This window comes from Amblyomma mixtum, chromosome 2 (assembly GCF_055824585.1).
Source record: "Amblyomma mixtum isolate Tamu chromosome 2, ASM5582458v1, whole genome shotgun sequence".
Lineage (NCBI taxonomy): Eukaryota > Metazoa > Arthropoda > Arachnida > Ixodida > Ixodidae > Amblyomma > Amblyomma mixtum.
This window is the reverse complement of record NC_143013.1, coordinates 164,431,520-164,438,722: the sequence shown is the minus strand read 5'-3', so window position 1 is coordinate 164,438,722 and position 7,203 is coordinate 164,431,520. Positions and strand designations below refer to the sequence as shown.

At 43.0% G+C, this 7,203-nt stretch overlaps 1 long non-coding RNA gene across 2 annotated transcripts; it reads right to left on the bottom strand.

Annotated features, from left to right (window-relative positions):
- Positions 1-2,172: 2,172 nt before the first annotated feature.
- LOC149361464 (uncharacterized) lies at positions 2,173-6,281 on the bottom strand. Of its 2 annotated transcripts, XR_016288961.1 has the most exons (4): positions 5,956-6,281; positions 5,643-5,732; positions 4,440-4,551; positions 2,173-2,581 (listed from the first exon to the last, which is right to left on the bottom strand). It is a non-coding gene; the product is annotated as an uncharacterized LOC149361464 (long non-coding RNA). The 2 variants fall into 2 exon arrangements; XR_016288960.1 differs by lacking the exon at positions 2,173-2,581 and having other exon boundaries at positions 4,035-4,551.
- Positions 6,282-7,203: the final 922 nt, after the last annotated feature.

Genomic DNA, 7,203 nt, shown 5'->3' with positions numbered 1-7,203 from the left:
ATGCTGTGGTCCGTGAGGACCGAGGCTGAGCCGAAAGAGATGGTGATGCGACGGAGCAGCCAAATCGAAATTGAGGTGCTATTTTGCCCGGCTAGCAAGCCTCGACGCTGAGCTGAAACTGCACTTGGAGCTATTTTTTGTCTCTGCGCTCGGCGCAAATAGACGACTTGTCATGGCCAACTGCATGGCGATCAACAATGGGAATCCTGATGTGCACTTACCTGGCGCTGTCCCTGTGCAGTTATCTACACAAGCAGGCTTTCTTTTCTTTCGCATAACGCTAGATTCGTTAAAAAAATAAAGCTCTGATTCTCTGACGGCGTGCACATTTCTGATTACCAGTGCTGGTTCATTCACATGCCTTGTGCAATTTTGATGTATTATTTAATTTAGATAGTGTTAATTTAACTGCTAAGATTAACGAGAATCACTCCACGGATGAAACATTTTGGCAAAGTCGCGCGACGTTGCTTGCTACCAGATGCCTCAATCTTGTAGCCGCGTGCTGAAGACGGCCCGTCTGATTTGTTGTAGGAAGTGGTACCCGGTTATTCAGAAATTTTGACCACAGGTGTCTAACAGTTCCTAGTCGTAGAACAAACAAGAACAAACAAAATTTACCTATTTCAATGTTTCAGATGGTCGCAACCCAATAGGGCTCTATTCGATGGAAGGAATAGCATTTGGGGTGGGAACACACACGATGCAAAGTAAGAGGCGGTTTTTCAAGCCGTTCATAGCAGACAAAAGCTTCTGTCTGCGAATTTTTTAAAGTCATATTCATAGACGGTCCGGTTTTCGGAGCCTGCCTGGTTTCGTTTTGAAAACCTCATTTTTCCATATATTCCCAGAGGAAGACTTTCAAGGGTATAATTCGGCTTACCCAGCAGTCCAGGCTGCGGTTTCACTCAGTTGGTTGGGAAATAATTTGTCCATGAACTGTCAAGCCATTGAAGAAAAATGCGGTGGCTCTCCGTCATGCTGGAATCCTTTCTTTGTCACCATATTCAGTGGGAGCTCTGAAGCAAACTAAGAAACGACGCCCTTTAGCACGCAGTCTGTGTTCTTTCCGGTAACGTTTCGGTTAATTAAGTAAGGACTAAGCATACGGCAGTTATAAATGCACACAAAACATTTCCTGACCATCTTACCTGGTGATTATGCCCAAGTAGCTACTGAGGGTTCTGGTCACCCCAATATCAAGCTTTATGTGAATTCACCTTCGAATCCGTGAAAAATTGGGCGCCATCAGTCCAAAGCACCCCTCAGAGCAATTCGGAGTATTCTTGGCATTGAAATGGGCACCAGTTGCGAAAATCGAGCCCTTTCTGAAAGTCATTTGGCCTTTCCTTCTTGTGATGACACATATGATATGAATGGTAGCTATTCCTTGAAAGTGCACTCCAAACTGAAGCCGGGCTCCCTCCATCTGAACTCGCCATTCCCATTTATTGAGCCCGATGGAGATCCGGAGAAGCTGCCCCGAGCAGCTTTTTGCCCAAGGGCTCCAGTCATGTATATATGTGTTAAAATAAATTAATAGAAATGAATACCTTTCTCAAAATCCATGATAGCATCGCTGCTCGCTTCCTTTTCTGAACATGGGCTGATCCAGTGGTTTTAAATCGCTTATTATCAATATACCGTATTGTGCGTTTTTATCGTGAAGACTTTCAAAAATTTTCCCGCCACAACCGCTCGCTCGTTTGCGGCGAAACTGCGCACAGAGCTTGCGCAATATGGTAACTTTTGTATCGTACACTCTAAGAAAAAAAGGTGTGATCTTAGTCTTTTTGGGGGGTAAAACACTTGTCGCTGAGCTGACACCTTTTTGGGGGTAAGGTTACGCTGTTTCTTGGAGACTAAGTATTTATGCTCTCGCACATAGAGTAATGTTACGCTCTAATAGCCTAAACTTGCACTGACATAAGAAGAGTAACTTTAAACCAGTTAGGTATAACATTACGCCTTTCTAAAAGGGGTAAATGTTAGCCTGAGGAAAGCATAAACATATCCTAGCATGCAAGGTGCAAGTTTGCACCTTTAGCAGGTAAATTTATGCTACGTATAGCAGTGCAAAGTTACTTTGTCAAAGACTAAACTTATACCGTCATAAACAGAGCAAAGTTTGCACCCCTGTGGTGCAAGCATATACCCTTACATGATGGATAAAGTTACCCTTCTAGTGGTACAAAGTAATGCCCTACTGCAAGGGGTATCTATGCACTACTCGGTGGTGTATTTATACTGTCCACACGAGAGCATTATTACCCTTCTGTAGCGTAAACCTGCCCACTGAATGCAGAACTAAAGTTGACCCATATGGTAGAAGCCCGAGTCTTTCTGGAAGTGCAGGCAGTGTCAAAATGTTGCGACGAATCTTTCATGTGAGATGGTCTGTGTCATTGTGTGTTCAGGTGCAGGTACTACTGCAGAATGTACACAAAGAATTCATAAACGAATGGGAGAAAGAAACATACCGTCATATTTATTTTGCCACATGCTACACCATATTACAGCAATGACCCTGGCAGTCTTCTTCATACAGGTGGAGGCAGTATGTACCATGTATTTATTTGACCTGCACAGAGAAGAAAACGTATAATGAATTTTTCAACCACAAAGCTCAGACGACGTGACCATGGGCTTAGTTAATTCAGGTCTAAAAGTGTAAACCACACAAAAGGCAGGGATAAATAGAAATGCATGAAAACAATGCCACAAGTGCAGGCTTCTGTTTATTATTGAGAACCAAAATCAGAAAAGATATGCAGGAAAAACAAAACATGTCCTAAATGGCAGCTACTTAATCACTCACATATGCTGACATTATCACAAGCACACTGGCTTCTCAGGAAAAATCCAGACTATTGTGCCCAGCTGCACGGTCAGGCTGTAGGCATCCTGGATGCCAGACTAAGAAGAGGGTCATATCGAGAAACAGAAAAACATGCGCATGAAATGGAAGCTACTAAAAGGTGATACTAAAATGAAATGGCGTTTAACAAACCCTTCCCTCCATTCTCGTGTTTTTATTTCTCCGTATCTAGAGTGGTTAAGGTTTCATGCAGCCCTTGCTAACAATATGTCTCTGGTCTCTGATGCCATTATATGTTTTGTTGCCCATACAGTGAATTTTCTTCCTAAAAGGGAAGTGTAGGTGATTATCTGAGCATCAATGAGTGATACTTCCAACTGTAATTTTCCCTGCATATATTACCTGTGAATTCATTTCCAATTAGCAAACAGCAGGAAGCTTGTCCCTGTGATGGCATTTTTGGGTGCATTCCATTGTCACAGCCTTTCGATACAGTTTAAATACCTGGTGAAAGGCCTATGCACAAAGGCTATGCACTATAAATCTTAGTGTACCACTCCTGGAAAACAAAGAAAAGCTTTCGGCTAAATGTGAAATAATAGCAAGGGCAACTTACACATCTAAAGAATTGTCTCCATGCATGAGGTAACGTCATACCCAAAAAATTATTTGGACCACATTATAATACAGATACTTTTTATTCACGTTCATAGCCTGTTTCATACTACACCTCTACATTATGCCTGTGCAAAAAGCTTTGGTTATGGACTGGCCTTCACTGACAGACTACATTAACTACACAAGCAGCATAGAACAGTCTCCTTCTAAAGCACTATTTTTGCTTGAGGAAATTACAAATCTCGTCTTTTTATTTAGACAGTGCTGCTTCATCCAATGCTTGCAGCATATGCAGCAGTAATTCTCATGAATTACATTTTGCTGGCACAATAGAATGTTACCTTTACACATCTTTTCAGATGCTTAGCATAATGAAATTGTAAACACTGACTGACAGCATTCAAGAATGGCTATTAAAACAGTTGCCTTCCATATCTGCTGTCACATGCAGGGAACGTGAGCTTAATTAAATTTTAAGTTCACTCCGATGTGAAATAAAACTAATATGGATTCATGTGAGTTGTTGGAAATTATTCACATCAGTGAACAGCACCTTCCTACTCAAAAAAAGAAGATTAACAGCCTCACGTAGCTGCATATCACATTAAGCTTCACATGCATAAACGGTGCTAGTCATATTAGCTTGGTAGCATGCCACCCTGCCAAGCATTACCATAATTGTGTCATTTTTTTCTGACGTCAGCAACATGGATTGTAGGCAGCGCCTCTCAAACTAATTCAATATGAAATCTTTGCTGAAGTCTAGCCTACTTTTGCAGAAAAAAAACTGCATTTATACTTCATGCCATAAAAAGTGGTCACAATTAATCAAACCATTATTCAGAAATTCTTTCAGAACTAAGTCCTCGAAAACATTGAAAAGCTCTAAAATCTCTGTAATAGAATGGCTGCAGCTGTGCAACATAGCATACTATGTTCACGGATGGACATCAAGTGATGATGAACTTGCAACAATGTCCCAATTACATAAAAACATACATACCACACACATCTAGTCCCGGCCACTTGTACGGTTTTGAAGAATCCAGGCTGAACTTCGGTGCTAGGAGTGACAATGGTTGTGCACCTTTGCATCCCTCCTTCTCCCAGGTGCACTGCAATAGAGGCGTCATTTATAGCATTAGTGTAATGGTTAGTGATAACTTATATGTTCATTAAACCACGTAATGGCAGCACACATGCTCAAAAAACTACAGGAATATTTTGAAAATAACAAACAACTTTTTATTCCAAATTTTATCCATTACAGCACTTGCCACATATTTATAGGAGGCATAATTGACGCAATGCACTGGCACAGTAAGCCTACACAAACTTCCACAGCACAATGGCCTATTACCAGTGAATTGCCACTAAGTGCCTAACATAATTAACATATTTTCTAACAGCCACTGCAGCAAAAAGAAAGAACTATACTGCTACTGCTTACGAGATTGACAGTATTCATTACAGAATTTTTTTTTCGTTGACAGATTACAGCAGTGCAACCAAAATCCTTATTGTTCTAAACAGAAAAGCTTAGATACTAGCGTATTCTTCTATTCAACCTCTTAGAGCGACATCAAACCTAAAGTCTCCCTCTTTCACAAGAGAATACAAGAGCACAAAAAGAGGTGACATAGACTGTACGCTTTTGTGAGCTAATGTTTGGCCACCAACTAGCCCCGACCTTTTCACTAGTAAAAAGAACTAAACAACTTCACTTTTCTCTATTAGTTCTCAGCCTGAGTGAAGAGCCAGTTACATATCAACTTAACACCATTAGCAAGCGCATCTTGCCATTCGAATGCAGTAAAACTGCTGGCATGATAAGTCACATTCTGGGTTAGCAAAAATATTGCAAGGTGTAAGCGAAAACGGCCGCATGCCAGGAAGCGCAGAGCACAAATGAGCTGCTAATTTCGTGCCTATGCATAAATAAATTTCACGTTTACTGTTTTATCGTTTGCTTGCTACTCCGTGATAAAGAAAAAAAAATTGACGCCGTCCATTCGCAAAAAAAAAAAAAGCGGCCTGGCAGAAGGAGTTGCCTTGCAGCGCTAAAATTATAAAGGGATTATGGTCCAATAAGAATCACATATACAGTGCTGCAGTAGATGTGAGCACTGCGCGCAGTACGTGCCACAGAAGCGCGCACACTAATTTACTCGCCCCTTTCTGAACGGAGACTGCGGCTTGGACTTACCTTACTGAATGGTCGTGAGCAGGGACAAATACTTGGCGTTGAAGAGACGACCGGCAATGTTCTTTCGCACGGCAGACGAAGGATCAGGGCCTGCAGCGAAAGAAAGCATGAGAAAGACGCCGGCAGATTGCGCCGCTGCGATCGTGTGTTGTACACGATAGGCTCCCTCCGGCCGCACGCGACCGGCTCAAAACAAGAAAATAGCAACAAGCAGCGGCTCGCGCACACAATCCATGATAAAAAATCTGTACTGAACACACCATAACTTGATGGCAGGAAACAACCCGTATGACCAAACGAAAATGTCACTTACTTGTACGGTTGAAATTGGGCGCAAAGAATCCGTACGATGAGGGCGCCGCGACGATCTGGCGTGCGCTGTTTCTTTCAGACGTTGACTCTTTTGCGAAGATGTCGCCCACTGCAGCGTCACACATCGATGAAGCTTGCACGATGAAGTAATCGCTGAACAGAACCTAAACGCACACAGGCCCGTACTACAAGATGAAAAGAGGAATGCGCGTCGCGACTTGCACGACGGCACCCAGGCGCGGTAAACAGCGGCTTCGTCTTCGACTCTACGCGAGCGGCCAATCCAAATAGACAGGCACGTGACCTGAAGAGAGAGAAGGGAGAAACCACGAGAAACTACAACCCCTCGCCAGCCATCTCTTCCAAAGCTTGCTTCGCAATTACAGAGGAGGTTTTCCTTCCTCCATGCTTCGTGCCTTTCTTTCGTTCCGCCGGACCCCGCGCTTCCCCTCTTTTCCTTTTCTCCGCTGACTGAAAGAACGTCTGCGTTCCCAGTAGTGCCCCAAGGTCAAGCCGCCCGCGTGCGGGGCGACAACCTTTGGTCGTTGCAATGTGCTGGTAGCTTATTATTTTTGCATGCGTCTCTCTGCCCTTGTGTCTAGTTCACTATACCCTTGTGGCACGTATTTTTCCGCGCTTTCGGCGTGCGCACAGCTCTTCCGTTATCGGAGACAACGAGCGCGGCGAGACTCGTCTTGTCAGTCCTTGCAGTATCCCTTTGAAGCTTTTAATGCAGCCAGCTATTACGCAGTATGAATTACGCAGATGCTGCCGTAAATGTGTGGCGTATGCAACAGAATAGTTTTCAGAGCAGCTGCAGCTTAAAGTTACGAGCATCATTCGGAAGTTCTCGTCAGCTCTCATTTACTACCGCGTACAGAAAGCACTGCGAAATATATATCAATAAACTGCCCTTCCTGTACTTCTAAATCAGTCATAGAACCGGCTAAAAAAGCGATGTAAATGCTGCAGCATTATTGATTCAATGTCAGGCACAGTAACAGTTTTAAATACTGATATTGCCGCGTGATATTGCTGCGAGAAATGTCAACTTTCTTTTGTGCTTATGGGGCCGCACGTGTGAGGAGAATCCGAAGAAAGAAAAACCGCTCTGTTCAAAAATAGTTTAACTCAATCGAAATAGATACAGCTGTAGAAATATTGATTTAATAAAGCCGCATCGAGTGATCAGAAGCGTCAGGCAAACAAAGGGGATTCACAACATTTGAACATTTGAGGAAGATGGCGC